Source organism: Salvelinus namaycush, chromosome 15, assembly GCF_016432855.1.
Source record: "Salvelinus namaycush isolate Seneca chromosome 15, SaNama_1.0, whole genome shotgun sequence".
NCBI lineage: Eukaryota > Metazoa > Chordata > Actinopteri > Salmoniformes > Salmonidae > Salvelinus > Salvelinus namaycush.
This window is the reverse complement of record NC_052321.1, coordinates 38,997,448-39,015,708: the sequence shown is the minus strand read 5'-3', so window position 1 is coordinate 39,015,708 and position 18,261 is coordinate 38,997,448. Positions and strand designations below refer to the sequence as shown.

Here is an 18,261-nt window from a genome sequence, read left to right as displayed (position 1 = left end):
ACGTTCATCTCTAGGAGACAGAACTCGTCTCCTTCCTGAGCAGTATGACGGCTGCGTGGTCCCATGGTGTTTATACTTGCGTACTATTGTTTGTACAGATGAATGTGGTACCTTCAGGCGCTTGGAAATTTCTCCCAAGGATGAACCAGACTTGTGGAGGTCTACAATTTGTTTCTGAGGTCTTGGCTGATTTATTTTGATTTCCCCATGATGTCAAGCAAAGAGGCACTGAGTTTGAAGGTAGGCCTTGAAATACATCCACAGGTACACCTCCAATTGACTCAAATGATGTCAATTAGCCTATCAGAAGCTTCTAAAGCCATGACATCATTTTCTGGAATTTTCCAAGCTGTTGAAAGGCACAGTCAACTTAGTGTATGTAAACTTCTGACCCACTGGAATTGTGATACAGTGAATGATAAGTGAAATAATCTGTCTGTTAACAATTGTTGGAAAAATTACTTGTGTCATGCACAAAGTAGATGTCCTAACCGACTTGCCAAAACTATAGTTTGTTAACAAGAAATTTGTGGAGTAGCTGAAAAACAAGTGTAATGACTCCAACCTAAGTGTATGTAAACTTCCGACTTCAACTGCACATACATACATACATACATACATACATACATACATACATACATACATACATACATACATACATACATACATACATACATACATACATACATACATACATACATACATACATACATACATACATATGCACAGAAGCAGTGAACAGAGCAAAGCTATTCCTGTCTCTGTAGTTGCTAGGGAGAGAATCTGCTAAGATCAAGAATGCCTCCACTTACACCACATTAAATATCTGAATAGATCAAATACTGTATGAACTGGCTGGGTTGGGAAACCCAGTCACATGGACATCTAAATTGCATTGACCGACAGCATCTACAGTGCATTCGGAAAGTATTCAGACCCCTTGACTTTTTCCATTTTGTTACGTTACAGCCTTATTCTAACATGTATTAAATTGTTTTTTCCCCCTCATCAATCTAAACACAATACCCCATAATGGCAATGCAAAAACTGTGTTTTTTGAAATTTTTGCAATTTTTGTATATAAAAAAACAGAAATATCACATTTATATAACTATTCAGACCCTTTAGTCAGTAGTTTGTTGTGGCTTCTGTCTGGCCACTCTACCATAAAGGTCTAACTGGTGGAGTGCTGCAGAGATGGTTGTCCTTCTGGAAGGTTCTCCCATCTCCACAGAGGAACTCTGGAGCTCTGTCAGAGTGACCGTCGGATTCTTTGTCACCTCCCTGACCAAGGCCCTTCTCCCCCAATTGCTCAGTTTGGTAGGGCTGCCAGCTCTAGGAAGTCTTGGTGGTTCCAAACTTCTTCCATTTAAGAATGATGGAGGCCACTGTGTTCTTGGGGACGTTCAATTCTGCCGAAATGTTTTGGTAACCTTCCCTAGATCTGTGCCTCGACACAATCCTGTCTCTGAGCTCTATGGACAATTCCTTCGACCTTATGGCTTGGTTTTTGCTCTGACATGCACTGTCAACTGTGGGACCTTATATAGACAATCATGTTCAATCAATTGAATTTACCACAGATGGACTCCAATCAAGTTGTGGAAACATCTCAAGGATGATCAACAGAAACAGAATGCACCTGAGCTCAATTCCGAAAGTCTCATAGCAAAGGGTCTGAATACTAATTTAAATTGGGTATTTCTGCTTTTTGTTTTTAATACATTTCCAAAAAGCTGTTTTCGCTTTGTCATTATTGTGTATTGTGTGTTGAGATTGCTGAGGATTTTTTTTATATAATCAATTTTAGAATAAGGCTGTAACGTAACAAAATGTGGAAAAAGTCAAGGGGTCTGAATACTTTCCAAAGGCACTGTAGATCTCTCTATTGTATAGTTGAGCATGGTAAGTGGTGTTTACCAGTAATAACAAGCCCAGATAAACAGACGGAAAGATAGCCTTGTCTCAATGTGTTCATAGATAGCCGAGCTTACACTGAGTGTACAAAACATAAGGAACACCTGCTCTTTCCATGACATACACTGACCAGGTGAATCCAAGTGAAAGCTATGATCTCTTTTTGATATCACTTGTTAAATACACTCCAATCAGTGTAGATGAAGGATAGGAGACAGGTTAAATAATGATTTTTAAGCCTTGAGACATTGTTTTAAATGTAACCTTTACTTAACTAGGCAAGTCAGTTAAGAACAAATTCTTATTTACAATGGCAGCCTGCCGGGGAACAGTGGGTTAACTGCCTTGTTCAGGGGAAGAACGACAGATTTTTACCTTGTCAGCTTGGGGATTCAATCCAGCAAACTTTCGGTTACTGGCCCAACGCTCTAACCACTAGGCTACCTGCCGACATGAATTGTGTATGTGTGCCATTCAAAGGGTGAATGGGCAAGACAAAATATTTAAGTGCCTTTGAACGGGGTATGGTGGTAGGTGCCAAGCGCAGCGGTTTGTGTCAAGAACTGCAACGCTGCTGGGTTTTTCACGCTCAACAGTTCTGTGTATATCACGAATGGTCCACAACCCAAAGGACATCATGCCAACTTGACACAACTGTGGGAAGCATTGGAGTCAAGATGGGCCAGCATCGCTGTGGAATGCTTTTGACACCTTATATAGTCTATGCCCCAATGAATTGAGGCTGTTCTAAGGGCAAATGGGGGGTGCAACTAAATATTAGGAAGGTGTTCCTAATGTTTGGTATACTCCGTATAGATGTGTGTTAACCGCTGTGAGCTCCATTCATAAAGACAGAGAGGCTATCAATGGCTTGTTGGCTGCTATGCTGGATTCACATGGCTCTGGCTGCCGCGTTTTATCTCCTCTCGTCTCTCTCTCCTTCCTTGTTGTCACTCGCTCCATTTCTCTCGTTCTCTTTTATCACTCTTTCCCTGGTCTCAGTTGAAAGATTGATAGAGTCAAACTCGCTGCGTATTTTCCTTTCACCCAACTCTCACTCACTCTCTCTCTCTCTCCCCATCTCTCCTCTCTCAGTGTAAGTTTGTCTCTAGTCTGGTCTGTCACTGGCAGGCTGTATAGTTTAGTTGAGCCAGTAGTTTACTACGAGGAAAATTGTTCTACAGTGTGAGTCAAACACTGACCTTGAACACTCTTTTAACAAACACTCCCCTGCTACAATGAACATGAGTGAGGGAAAGCAACAGAGAGAGAGGGAGAAAGGGGGAGAGAGAGGGCAAGAAAGAGTGAGAGAAAAAGGAGAATGAGAGATTGCGAACGGGTGAAGGAGAGAGAGAATAGAGGTGGGTGACAGCGATAAAAAGAGGAGGGAGAATGGAAGATTCAGAAGAGGAAAAGACCCACAGACACACTTCACACAGTGTCGCACAGTGTGTGTGTGAACTGTTAGCTACCACACATACCCCCTCACAGGGACAGGAGCGTGACCTGTTCACACACACACGACTCCTGACAAGAACAAGTCAGATTAGATAAGGCGTATAGTAACCTTTCAATCCTGCTGCTCTCCCGATCCTGAAATACTCCTTCTTTTGTCACTCGTTCTTCTTCTTCCTCCAAAAGGTTTAAATCCCTCCGTTTAATCCCTCCATTCCGTTCAGATTCAGTGTTACAGCAGAGACCATTGAGATGACCACACTCACTTCTCTTCCTCTAGCTTCTCTCTCTCTCTCTCTCTGTATGTCTGTCTTTCTGGGTCCTGCTCTCTTCCTCTCTCTCTGTCTCTCTCTCTCTGTGCTGGAACAGAGGAGGCAGTCCGACACAGGAGCCAGTAACTCTCTGGGTCCTAGTGTCTCCTGGGTTGACTGAAAGAATGTCATTGTTCCTTGTTGCCTTGCGAGGTGGCTTGCACGCACGCACGCACGCACGCACGCACGCACGCACACACACACACAAGTCAACGTCACACAGAACAAAGTGAGCTTAAGTCTCTAGGTCATTTTTTTCTCCACAAATTAGAAAAGCAGTTAGTGATCTGACAGCCATAATTAAAATGTAATGTTTCCAGACAGAGAAAGAGACACGCCTTACAGGGAAAATCCTTAAGAGCACAAGAATAATGACTCAACGTGTGCAGGATTTTAGAATAAGGAAAAAAAATCACAAAATGTGTTTGTGTGTGTGTTCATGCGTCAATGCCCATGTGACTGTCTGAAAGCAAAGTCTTGCATTATGCTCATGTCAATATCTGTGGTATTGCTCGTGGCAATGTCATCTTGCTGAGTCTACCGTCAATACAATACGGATAATTTTTCCAGGTATGGGTTTTTGGTTCACTGACTTCAGCGTAGAACTTGTTGATCTCGATTTAACAAACAATACCTGGTGATTATCAGTTACAACTGAATTTGTAGTGTAGTTGTGAATGTGTGCTGAGTGCAAGCGGAGAGAGAGGAGAGTGAGAAAAGAGAGGGAGCAAAGGAAACAGAGAGACAAATATGGAGAGAAAGAGATACATCAATGTCTCTTCATCCAAAAGACAACATTACTGTCTGTTAGGAGACGTAACAAAGAGAGAACCAATAGAACAATGACCCATATAATGTGATGAAGTGGAGCAAGCTTTATAGCTACAACACACAGGCAGTGCATCGCCTGGAGTCACACACACACACACACACACACACACACACACACACACACACACACACACACACACACACACACACACACACACACACACACACACACACACACACACACACACACACACACACACACACACACACACACACACAGGAGACAAACACTCACGCAAAAGGGAATGCGACATCATTTCAGCTTTCAGGGAATAGGTGGGAAGACTTGATTCGTGTGTGTGTGTGTACGCCTGTTTGGGCATGTATGTGTGTAGGGGGAGGGGAGGGTGAACTATGGAGGTAATGGCATTAACTATATAGCATACATTAACTATAAAGCATACTATAAGGCATACAGAGCACATACAGTATGTAGAGTGCTCATTCAAAGCCATGGAAGGGTCAGAGGTCGATTCCATACAGTATGTAGAGTGCTCATTCAAAGCCATGGAAGGGTCAGAGGTCGATTCCATACAGTATGTAGAGTGCTCATTCAAAGCCATGGAAGGGTCAGAGGTCGATTCCATACAGTATGTAGAGTGCTCATTCAAAGCCATGGAAGGGTCAGAGGTTGATTCCATACAGTATGCACAGTCGGTTTACCAGGCTCTACATCACAATAGAATATAGCTACATGCATCCACAGTGTTAAAACAGTTTCTATTTCATTATGTGGTCTACTGTTTAAGTAAAAAGAAAATAGCATAATCATCAATGATAAACAGGGCCATCTCCTCGCTATCAAATCAAATCAAAATGTATTTGTCACATGCGCCGAATACAACAGGTGTAGACCTTACAGTGAAATGCTTACTTACAAGCCCTTAACCAACAATGCAGTTTTAAAAAATATTACAAATACTTATTAAGGAGCAACAACAAAATAACAGTAGCGAGGCTATGTACAGGGGGTTCCGGTACAGAGTCAATGTGCGGGGGCACCGGTTAGTCGAGGTAACTGAGGTAATATGTACATGTAAGTAGAGGTAAAGTGACTATGCATGGATAATAAACAGAGAGTAGCAGCAGTGTTAAAATGAGGGGTGGGGTGGGGACAATGCAAATAGTCCGGGTAGCCACTTGATTAACTGTTCAAGAGTCTTACGGCTTGGGGGTAGAAGCTGTTAAGAAGCCTTTTGGACCTAGACTTGGCGCTCCGGTACCGCATGCCGTGCGGTAGCAGCGAGAACAGTATATGACTAGGGCGGCTGGAGTCCTTGGCAATTTTTTGGGCCTTCCTCTGACACCGCCTGGTATATACAGTTGAAGTCGGAAGTTTACATACACTTAGGTTGGAGTCATTAAAACTAGTTTTTCAATTCCAGTGGGTCAGAAGTTAACATACACTAAGTTGGCTGTGCCTTTTAACAGCTGGGAAAATTCCAGAAAATTATGTCATGGCTTTAGAAGCTTCTGATAGGCTAATTGACATAATTTGAGTCAATTGGAGGTGTACCTGTAGATGTACACTGCTCAAAAAAATAAAGGGAACACTAAAATAACACATCCTAGATCTGAATGAATGAAATATTCTTATTAAATACTTTTTTCTTTACATAGTTGAATGTGCTGACAACAAAATCACACAAAAATTATCAATGGAAATCAAATTTATCAACCCATGGAGGTCTGGATTTGGAGTCACACTCAAAATTAAAGTGGAAAACCACACTACAGGCTGATCCAACTTTGATGTAATGTCCTTAGAACAAGTCAAAATGAGGCTCAGTAGTGTGTGTGGCCTCCACGTGCCTATATGACCTCCCTACAACGCCTGGGCATGCTCCTGATGAGGTGGCGGATGGTCTCCTGAGGGATCTCCTCCCAGACCTTGACTAAAGCATCCGCCAACTCCTGGACAGTCTGTGGTGCAACGTGGCTTTGGTGGATGGAGCGAGACATGATGTCCCAGATGTGCTCAATTGGATTCAGGTCTGGGGAACGGGCGGTCCATAGCATCAATGCCTTCCTCTTGCAGGAACTGCTGACACACTCCAGCCACATGAGGTCTAGCATTGTCTTGCATTAGGAGGAACCCAGGGCCAACCGCACCAGCATATGGTCTCACAAGGGGTCTGAGGATCTCATCTCGGTACCTAATGGCAGTCAGGCTACCTCTGGCGAGCACATGGAGGGCTGTGCGGCCCCCCAAAGAAATGCCACCCCACACCATGACTGACCCACCGCCAAACCGGTCATGCTGGAGGATGTTGCAGGCAGTAGAACGTTCTCCACGGCGTCTCCAGACTCTGTCACGTCTGTCACATGTGCTCATGTGCTCAGTGTGAACCTGCTTTCATCTGTGAAGAGCACAGGGCGCCAGTGGCGAATTTGCCAGTCTTGGTGTTCTCTGGCAAATGCCAAACGTCCTGCGCGGTGTTGGGCTGTAAGCACAATCCCCACCTGTGGACGTCGGGCCCTCATACCACCCTCATGGAGTCTGTTTCTGACCGTTTGAGCAGACACATGCACATTTGTGGCCTGCTGGAGGTCATTTTGCAGGGCTCTGGCAGTGCTCCTCCTGATCCTCCTTGCACAAAGGCGGAGGTAGCGGTCCTGCTGCTGGGTTGTTGCCCTCCTACGGCCTCCTCCACGTCTCCTGATGTACTGGTATGTCTCCTGGTAGCGCCTCCATGCTCTGAACACTACGCTGACAGACACAGCAAACCTTCTTGCCACAGCTTGCATTGATGTGCCATCCTGGATGAGCTGCACTACCTGAGCCACTTGTGTGGGTTGTAGACTCCGTCTCATGCTACCACTAGAGTGAAAGCACCGCCAGCATTCAAAAGTGACCAAAACATCAGCCAGGAAGCATAGGAACTGAGAAGTGGTCTGTGGTCACCACCTGCAGAACCACTCCTTTATTGGGGGTGTCTTGCTAATTGCCTATAATTTCCACCTGTTGTCTATTCCGTTTGCACAACAGCATGTGCAATTTATTGTCAATCAGTGTTGCTTCCTAAGTGGACAGTTTGATTTCACAGAAGTGTGATTGACTTGGAGTTACATTGTGTTGTTTAAGTGTTCCCTTTATTTTTTTGAGCAGTGTATTTCAAGGCCTACCTTCACACTCAGTGCCTCTTTGCTTGACATAATGGGAAAATGAAAAGAAATCAACCAAGACCTCAGAAAAAAAATTGTAGACCTCCACAAGTCTGGTTCATCCTTGGGAGCAATTTCCAAAAGCCTGAAGGTGCCACATTCATCTGTACAAACAATAGTATGCAAGTATAAACACCATGGGACCACGCAGCGGTCATACCGCTCAGGAAGGAGACGCATTCTGTCTCCCAGAGATGAACATACTTTGGTGCGAAAAGTGCGAATCAATCCCAGAACAACAGCAAAGGACCTTGTGAAGATGCTGGAGGAAACAGGTACAAAAGTATCTATATCCACAGTAAAACGAGTCCAATATCAAATCAATTAAAATCAACTTGATTTATATAGCCCTTCTTACATCAGCTGATATCTCAAAGTGCTGTACAGAAACCCTGCCTAAAACCCCAAACAGCAAGCAATGCAGGTGTAGAAGCACGGTGGCTAGGAAAAACTCCCTAGAAAGGCCAAAACCTAGGAAGAAACCTAGAGAGGAACCAGGCTATGAGGGGTGGCCAGTCCTCTTCTGGCTGTGCCGGGTGGAGATTATAACAGAACATGACCAAGATGTTCAAATGTTCATAAATGACCAGCATGGTCAAATACTAATAATCACAGTAGTTGTCGAGGGTGAAGCAAGTTAGCACCTCAGGAGTAAATGTCAGTTGGCTTTTCATAGCCGATCATTCAGAGTATCTCTACCGCTCCTGCTGTCTCTAGAGAGTTGAAAACAGCAGGTCTGGGACAGGTAGCACGTCCGGTGAACAGGTCAGGGTTCCATAGCCGCAGGCAGAACAGTTGAAACTGGAGCAGCAGCATGGCCAGGTGGACTGGGGACAGCAAGGAGTCATCATGCCAGGTAGTCCTAAAGCATGGTCCTAGGGCTCAGGTCTTCCGAGAGAAAGAAAGAAAGAAAGAAAGAAAGAAAGAAAGAAAGAAAGAAAGAAAGAAAGAAAGAAAGAAAGAAAGAAAGAAAGAAAGAGAGAATTAGAGAGAGCATACTTAAATTTACACAGGACACCGGATAAGACAGGAGTAGTACTCCAGATATAACAGACTGACCCTAGCCCCCCGGCACAGGGGGGCTAGGGCACAGGGGGGCTTATACTGCAGCATAAATACTGGAGGCTGAGACAGGAGGGGTCAGGAGACACTGTGGCCCCATCCGATGATACCCCCGGACATGGCCAAACAGGCAGGATATAACCCCACCCACTTTGCCAAAGCACAGCCCCCACACCACTAGAGGGATATCTTCAACCACCAACTTACCATCCTGAGACAAGGCCGAGTATAGCCCACAAAGATCTCCGCCACGGCACAACCCAAGGGGGGGCGCCAACCCAGACAGGAAGATCACATCAGTGACTCAACCCACTCAAGTGACGCACCCCTCCTAGGGATGGCATAGAAGAGCACCAGTAAGCCAGTGACTCAGCCCCTGTAATAGGGTTAGAGGCAGAGAATCCCAGTGGAGAGAGGGGAACCGGCCAGGCAGAGACAGCAAGGGCGGTTCGTTGCTCCAGAGCCTTTCCGTTCACCTTCACACTCCTGGGCCAGACTACACTCAATCATATGACCTACTGAAGAGATGAGTCTTCAGTAAAGACCTAAAGGTTGAGACCGAGTCTGCGTCTCTCATATGGGTAGGCAGACCATTCCATAAAAATGGAGCACTATAGGAGAAAGCCCTGCCTCCAGCTGTTTGTTAAAAATTCTAGGGACAATTAGGAGGCCTGCGTCTTGTGACCGTAGCGTACGTGTAGGTATGTACGGCAGGACCAAATTAGGAAGATATGTTGGAGCAAGCCCATGTAATGCTTTGTAGGTTAGCAGTAAAACCTTGAAATCAGCCCTTGCCTTAACAGGAAGCCAGTGTAGGGAGGCTAGCACTGGAGTAATATGATCACATTTTTTGGTTCTAGTCAGGATTCTAGCAGCCGTATTTAGCACTAACTGAAGTTTATTTAGTGCTTTATCCGGGTAGCCGGAAAGTAGAACATTGCAGTAGTCTAACCTAGAAGTAACAAAAGCATGGATTAATTTTTCTGCATCATTTTTGGACAGAAAGTTTCTGATTTTTGCAATGTTACGTAGATGGAAAAAAGCTGTCCTTGAAACAGTCTTGATATGTTCGTCAAAAGAGAGATCAGGGTCCAGAGTAACGCCGAGGTCCTTCACAGTTTTATTTGAGACGACTGTACAACCATCAAGATTAATTGTCAGATTCAACAGAAGATCTCTTTGTTTCTTGGGACCTAGAACAAGCATCTCTGTTTTGTCCGAGTTTAAAAGTAGAAAGATTGAAGCCATCCACTTCCTTATGTCTGAAACACAGGCTTCCAGCGAGGAGAATTTTGGGGCTTCACCATGTTTCATTGAAATGTACAGCTGTGTGTCATCCGCATAGCGGTGAAAGTTAACATTATGTTTTCGAATGACATCACCAAGAGGTAAAATATATAGTGAAAACAATAGTGGTCCTAAAACGGAACCTTGAGGAACACTCGAAATTTACAGTTGATTTGTCAGAGGACAAACCATTCACAGAGACAAACTGATATCTTTCCGACAGATAAGATCTAAACCAGGCCAGAACTTGTTCGTGTAGACCAATTTGGGTTTCCAATCTCTCCAAAAGAATGTGGTGATCGATGGTATCAAAAGCAGCACTAAGGTCTAGGAGCACGAGGACAGATGGAGAGCCTCGGTCTGACGCCATTAAAAGGTAATTTACCACCTTCACAAGTGCAGTCTCAGTGCTATGATGGGGTTTAAAACCAGACTGAAGCATTTCGTATACATTGTCTTCAGGAAGGCAGTGAGTTGCTGCGCAGCAGCTTTTTCTATTTTTTTTTTTAGAGGAACGGAAGATTCGATATAGGCCGATAGTTTTTTATATTTTCTGGGTCAAGGTTTAGCTTTTTCAAGAGAGGCTTTATTACTGCCACTTTTAGTGAGTTTGGTACACATCCGGTGGATAGAGAGCCGTTTATTATGTTCAACATAGGATGGCCAAGCACAGGAAGCAGCTCTTTCAGTAGTTTAGTTGGAATAGGGTCCAGTATGCAGCTTGAAGGTTTAGAGGCCATGATTATTTTCATCATTGTGTCAAGAGATGTAGTACTAAAACACTTGAGTGTCTCTCTTGATCCTAGGTCCTGGCAGAGTTGTGCAGACTCAGGACAACTGAGCTTTGGAGGAATACGCAGATTTAAAGAGGAGTCCGTAATTTGCTTTCGAATGATCATGATCTTGTCCTCAAAGAAGTTCATGAATTTATCACTGCTGAAGTGAAAGCCATCCTCTCTTGGGGAATGCTCCTTTTTAGTTAGCTTTGCAACAGTATCAAAAAGACATTTCGGATTGATCTTATTTTCCTCAATTAAGTTGGAAAAATAGGATGATCGAGCAGCAGTGAGGGCTCTTCGATACTGCACGGTACTGTCTTTCCAAGCTAGTCGGAAGACTTCCAGTTTGGTGTGGCGCCATTTCCGTTCCAATTTTCTGGAAGCTTGCTTCAGAGCTCGGGTATTTTCTGTATACCAGGGAGCTAGTTTCTTATGACAAATATTTGTAGTTTTTAGGGGTGTGACTGCATTTAGGGTATTGCGCAAAGTTAAATTGAGTTCCTCAGTTAGGTGGTTAACTGATATTTGTCCTCTGACGTCCTTGGGTAGGCAGAGGGAGTCTGGAAGCGCATCAAGGAATCTTTGGGTTGTCTGAGAATTTATAGCACGACTTTTGGTGCTCCTTGGTTGGGGTCTGAGCAGATTATTTGTTGCGATTACAAACGTAATAAAATGGTGGTCCGATAGTCCAGGATTATGAGGGAAAAAATTAAGATCCACAACATTTATTCCATGGGACAAAACTAGGTCCAGAGTATGACTGTGACAGTGAGTAGGTCCAGAGACATGTTGGACAAAACCCATTGAGTCGATGATGGCTCCGAAAGCCTTTTGGAGTGGGTCTGTGGACTTTTCCATGTGAATATTAAAGTCACCAAAAATTTGAATATTATCTGCTATGACTACAAGATCCGATAGGAATTCAGGGAACTCAGTGAGGAACACTGTATATTGTGATTGTGATACAGTGAATGACAAGTGAAATAATCTGACTGTAAACAATTGTTGGAAAAATGACTTGTGTCATGCACAAATTAGATGTCCTAACCGACTTGCCAAAACTATAGTTTGTTAACAAGAAATTTGTGGACTGGTTGAAAAACGAGTTTAAATGACTCTAACCTAAGTGTATGTAAACTTCCGACTTCAACTGTATCTTGTCTCCGTAGTACATTATATATTGCTCAAACAACAGACCATACTAAAAGACACTCAACAGACAAACAGGCAGATAGAGAGGGAGGGAGAGAGATAAAGAGGGGATGAGAGAGTGAGAGACGAAAGGGAGAGAGAAAGAGAGAAAGACAGGGGAGATAGAAAAAGAGGGTGAAAGGAAGCTATAGTTGATGGACATTTTAAAATCAATGATTGTCCTCCTGAAGGTTGTCTTGACAAGTGTCACACCTCTGGCCAAGTCATGGTCAAACACATGGTAAGACTGATCACAGATCATCACACACACACCCACAGTAAGTGATGATCATACACACCCACAGTAAGTGACGATCATACACACCTGTGATGAGGCCACAGGGACCTTTTACATTCATTACTATCTATTAGAGCCTGTAGGCTTCACACTTCTACATAGAAAGGGGGGAAAGAGAGGGATGGAGGTAGAGAGAGACAGAGAGGGGAGAGGGAGAGAGAGGATGGGATGAGACTAAGAGAGGGGGGCACGAAGAGAAGTAGATTGGAGAGGAGGGGGAGAGGGGTAGAAACAGGGCTGGTTTGTTTGCCGAGACAGAGATGATTTTGTGGTTGTTGTCGATGGCGTTGTTGTCGTCGTTTTCTTCTTTTCATCCCCTTCACAAACATGAGAGCCAACAAAAGCAAAGAGGGGGGTAAAAGGGGAGAAGAAGGTGAATGAGTGGTAAGAATAGGGGGAAGAGAGAAGAGGGAGAAGAGAGTGAATAAAGGGAGACCGGAGGGTAGGGGGTGGATTTCACATCGTTGTTCATCCCCCTGGCAACAATCAATCATATTAATGAGCTTCCAGGGCTCCTGTATCCACTTCCCTGATGGAATGCCAAATGCCGGAATACAAAACACGGAATATGCAATGCTTGGCAAGATGGCGCAGAAATGCATTGCAGCTCTGCTTCTAGCTCCTAAGCAACTTTGCAGTATTTTGTTTTTTTGTGTGTTATTTCTTACATTATTAGCCCAGAAAGTTTTTTGTATTATCACATACAACAGTAAATAACTTTTGGAAATCAGAGCGGCAGTAACTCACCAGCATTACGACCAAGAATACGACTTTCCCGAATTGGATCCTTTGTTCGTACCCACCAGGGCAATTGAACGTATCCCAGAGGCTGCTCCAAGACGCCGCCGGCGGAGAAGAGGTATTTGGAGTGGATTTCTAGTATACTGAGTAAAGTTGAAGTCACTTACGTTGGAGTCATTCAAATTTGTTTTTCAACCACTCCACAAATGTCTTGTTAACAAACTATAGTTTTGGCAAGTCAGTTAGGACATCTACTTTGTGCATGACACAAGTCATTTTTCCAACAATTGTTTACAGTCAGATTATTTCACTTATCATTCACTGTATCACAGTGACAGTGGGTCAGAAGTTTACATACACTAAGTTGACTGTGCCTTTTAACAGCTTGGAAAATTCCAGAAAATGATGTCATGGCTTTAGAAGCTTCTGATAGGCTAATTGACATGTGAGTCAATTGGAGGTGTACCTGTGGATATAACTCAAGGCCTACCTTAAAACTCAGTGCCTCTTTGCTTGACATCATGGGAAAATCAAAAGAAATCAGCCAAGACATCAGAAAACTATTGTTGACCTCCACAAGTCTGGTTCAATTTCCAAACGCCTGAAGGTACCACGTTCATCTGTACAAACAATAGTACGCAATTATTAACACCAGGGGACCATGCAGCAATCATACCGCTCAGGAAGGAGACGTGTTCTGTCTCCTAGAGATGAACGTACTTTGGTGCGAAATGTGCAAATCAATCCCAGAACAACAGCAAAGGACCTTGTGAAGATGCTGGAGGAAACAGGTACAAAAGTATCTATATCCACAGTAAAACAAGTCCTATATCGACATAACCTGAAAGGCCGCTCAGCAAGGAAGAAGCTACTGCTCCAAAACCACCATAAAAAGCCAGACTACGGTTTGCAACTGCACATGGGGACAAAGATCGTACTTTTTGGAGAAATGTCCCCTGGTCTGATGAAACAAAAATAGAACTTTTTGGCCATAATGACCATCGTTATGTTTGGAGGATAAAGAGGGATGCTTGCAAGCCGAAGAACACCATCCCAACCGTGAATCACGGTGGTGGCATCATCATGTTGTGGGGGTGCTTTGCTGCAGGAGGGACTGGTGCACTTCACAAAATAGATGGCATCAGGAGGATGGAAAGATATGTGGATATATTGAAGCAACATCTCAAGACATCAGTCAGGAAGTTAAAACTTGGTCGCAAATGGGTCTTCCAAATGGACAGTGACCCCAAGCATAGTTCCCAAGTTGTGGCAAAATGGCCTAAGGACAACAAAGTCAAGGTATTGGAGTGGCCATCACAAAGACCTGAGGGCAGAACTGAAAAGGCGTGTGCGAGCAAGGAGGCCTACAAACCTGTTTCAGTTATGCCAGCTCTGTCAGGAGGAATGGGCCAAAATTCACCCAACGTATTGTGGGAAGCTTGTGGAAGGCTACCCGAAACGTTTGACCCAAGTTAAACAATTTAAAGGCAATGCTACCAAATATTAATTGAGTGTGTGTAAACTTCTGACCCACTGGGAATGTGATGAAAGAAATAAAAGCTGAAATAAATCATTCTCTCTACTATTATTCTGACATTTCACATTCTTAAAATAAAGTGTTGATCCTAACTGACCTAAGACAAGGAATTTTTACAAGGATTAAATGTCAGCAATTGTGAAAAACTGAGTTTAAACGTATTTGGCTAAGGTGTATCTAAACTTCCGACTTCAACTGTACATTACTCGCTAATGTTCAGTTTCTGGACAAAAAAGTAGATGAGCTCAAGGCGAGGATCTCCTTCCAGAGAGACATCAGGGACTGTAGCATACTCTGTTTCACGGATTCATGGCTCTTTCTGGATATACTGTCCCCGTCCATACAGCCGGCTGGGTTCTCAGTACAGTGCGCAGACAGGAATAAAGGACTCTCCTGGAAGAAGAAAGGCGGGGGTGTATGTTTCATGATTAACTTCTCATGGTGTGATTGTGATAACGTACAGAAACTCAAGTCCTTTTGTTCACCCGACCTAGAAGACATCACAATCAAATGTGATGTATTACCTCCCAAGAGAATTCTCTTCGGTTATAGTCACAGCCGTGTATATCCCCCCTCAAGCCGATACCACGACGGCCTTTAAGGGACTACACTGCACTTCATGCAAATTGGAAACCACATATCCTGAGGCCACATTTATTGTCGCTGGAGATTTGACAAAGCTAATTTGAGGAAAACTCTACCGAAGTTCTATCAACACATGACTGCAGTTCTCGCGCTGCTAAAACACTCTACCACTGCTACTCCAACTCCTGGGATGCCTCCAAGGCCCTCTCCTGCCCTCCCTCCCTGCAAACCAGATCATGACTACATTTTGCTCATCCCTTCCTACTTAAACAGGAAGTATCCGTGCTAAGGTCTATTCAACGCTGGTATGACCAATTGAAATCCATGCTTCAAGATTGTTTTGATCACGCGGACTGGGATATGTCCCGTGTAGCCTCTGAGAATAACATTGACATATACACTGACATGGTGACTGAGTTAATCAGGACATGGTGACTGAGTTAATCTGGAAGTGTATAGCGGATGTTGTTCCCATTGATGGCAGCATTCGCGCAAAACTGAAATCGCAAACCACCGCATTTAACCATGGCAAGGTGACTGGAAATATATGGTTGAATACAAACAGTGTAGTTATTTCCTCTGTAAGGCAATCAAACAGGCAAAACGTTAGTACAGAGACAAAGTGGAGTCACAATTCAAGGGCTCAGACATGAGACGTATGTGGCAGGGTCTAATCATGGATTACAAAGGGAAAACCAGCCACGTGGCGGATACTGACGCCTTGCTCCCGAACAAGCTGAACACATTCTTCGCCCGCTTTGAGGATAACATAGTGCCACCGACGCGGACCGCTCCCAAGGACTGTGGGATCTCCTTCTCCGTGACTGACGTAAGGCATTTAAACGTGTTAACCCTTGCAAGGCTGCCGGCCCAGATGGCATCCCTAGCCGCGTCCTCAGAGCATTCGCAGACCAGCTGGCTGGAGTGTTTACGGACATATTCAATCCCCTCTATCCCAGTCTGCTGTCCCCATTGTTCCTTTACCTAAGAAAGCAAAGGTAACTGAACTAAATGACTATCGCCCCGTAGCACTCACTTCTGTCATCATAAAGTGCTTGAGAGGTTGGTTAAGGATCATATCACCTCTACCCTACCTACACCCTAGACACACTTCAATTTGCTTAACGCCCCAATAGATCCACAGACGATACAATCGCCATCGCACCGAACACCACCCTATCCCATCTGGACAAGAGGAATGCCTATGTAAGAATGCTGTTCATTGACTACAGCTCTGCATTCAACACCATAGTACACTCCAAGCTCATCATTAAGCTCGGGCCTTGGGTCTGAACCCTGCCCTGTGCAACTGGATCCTGGACTTCCTGATGGACCGCCCCCAGGTGTTGAGAGCATCCTGTCGGGCTGTATCACTGCCTGGTATGGCAACTGCACTGCCCGCAACCGCAGGGCTCTCCAGAGGGTGGTGTGGTCTGCCCAACGCATCACCAGGGGCACACTCCCTGCCCTCCAGGACCCCTACAGCACCTGATGTCACATGAATACTAACAGCTTACAGACGGTAGGCAATTAAGGTCACAGTTATGAAAACTTAGGACACTAATGAGGCCTATCTACTGACTCTGAAAAAGACCAAAAGAAAGATGCCCAGGGTCCCTGCTCATCTGTGTGAACGTGCCTTAGGCATGCTGCAAGGAGGCATGAGGACTGCAGATGTGGCCAGGGCAATAAATTGCAATAAATAAATTGCAATGTCCGTACTGTGAGACTCCTAAGACAGCACTACAGGGAGACAGGATGGACAGCTGATCGTCCTCGCAGTGGCAGACCACGTGTAACAACACCTGCACAGGATCGGTACATCCGAACATCACATCTGCGGGACAGGTACAGGATGGCAACAACAACTGCCCGAGTTACACCAGGAACGCACAATCCCTCCATCAGTGCTCAGACTGTCCGAAATAGGCTGAGAGAGGCTGGACTGAGGGCTTGTAGGCCTGTTGTAAGGCAGGTCCTCACCAGACATCATCGGCAACAACGTCGCCTATGGGCACAAACCCACCGTCGCTGGACCAGACAGGACTGGCAAAAAGTGCTCTTCACTGACGAGTCGCGCTTTTGTCTCACCAGGGGTGATGGTCGGATTTGCGTTTATCATCGAAGGAATGAGCGTTACACAGAGGCCTGTACTCTGGAGCGGGATCGATTTGGAGGTGGAGGGTCCGTCATGGTCTGGGGCGGTGTGTCACAGCATCATCGGACTGAGCTTGTTGTCATTGCAGGCAAACTCAACGCTGTGCGTTACAGGGAAGACATCCTCCTCTCTCATGTGGTACCCTTCCTACAGGCTCATCCTGACATGACCCTCCAGCATGACAATGTCACCAGCCATACTGCTCGTTCTGTGCGTGGTTTCCTGCAAGACAGGAATGTCAGAGTTCTGCCATGGCCAGGGAAGAGCTCTTGTTATGCTATGTTCATACAAATATTTACACATGTTGAGTTTGCTGAAAATAAACGCATTTGACAGTGACACACATTTGACATAGACATGGAATCACTGGTAACTTTAATAATGGAACACCAGTCAAATAATGTTTACATACTGCTTTACTCACTTCATATGTATATACTGTATTCTATTCCTCTGTATTTTAGTCAATGCCACTCTCACATTGCTCGTCCTAATATTCAAATATTTCTCAACTCCATTATTTTTCTTTAGATTTGTGTGTATTGTTGTGAATTGTTTGATATTCCTGCACTGTTGGAGCTAGGAACACAAGCATTTAGCTACACCCGTAATAACATATGCTAAATAATGTGTAGGTGACCAATAAAATTTGATTTGATTTTATGCAGGCTTAATGCGAAAGGCAAGCGTGATTCTCTTTCAATAAAAGCGTGCAGGCACTTTTCATACCACAAAAAAATGCTTGTAGAGGGAAGTAATATTACCATATTTCAATGTATCCCTATGTCTCTCTCTCTCTGCTTCTCACACTCTTTCCATCTCTTTCTTTCTCTAGAATTGCAAGTCATGCCAACCCTCATGTGACGAATACCACTCTCTGGACCATCACTTCCTCTATTGTCCTCTCTTTCTCTTTACTCATTCTTTACTCATTCTCTCTCTCT

At 44.4% G+C, this 18,261-nt stretch overlaps 1 protein-coding gene across 1 annotated transcript in view; it reads right to left on the bottom strand.

The window, feature by feature from the left end:
• Nucleotides 1-3,682, bottom strand: part of foxn3 (forkhead box N3) — a 115,620-nt gene extending 111,938 nt beyond the window's left edge. The window contains exon 1 of the mRNA XM_039009904.1: nt 3,485-3,682. The gene's annotated coding sequence lies outside the window, so the exon portion shown is untranslated. The remainder of the gene's footprint in view (nt 1-3,484) is intronic.
• Nucleotides 3,683-18,261: the final 14,579 nt, after the last annotated feature.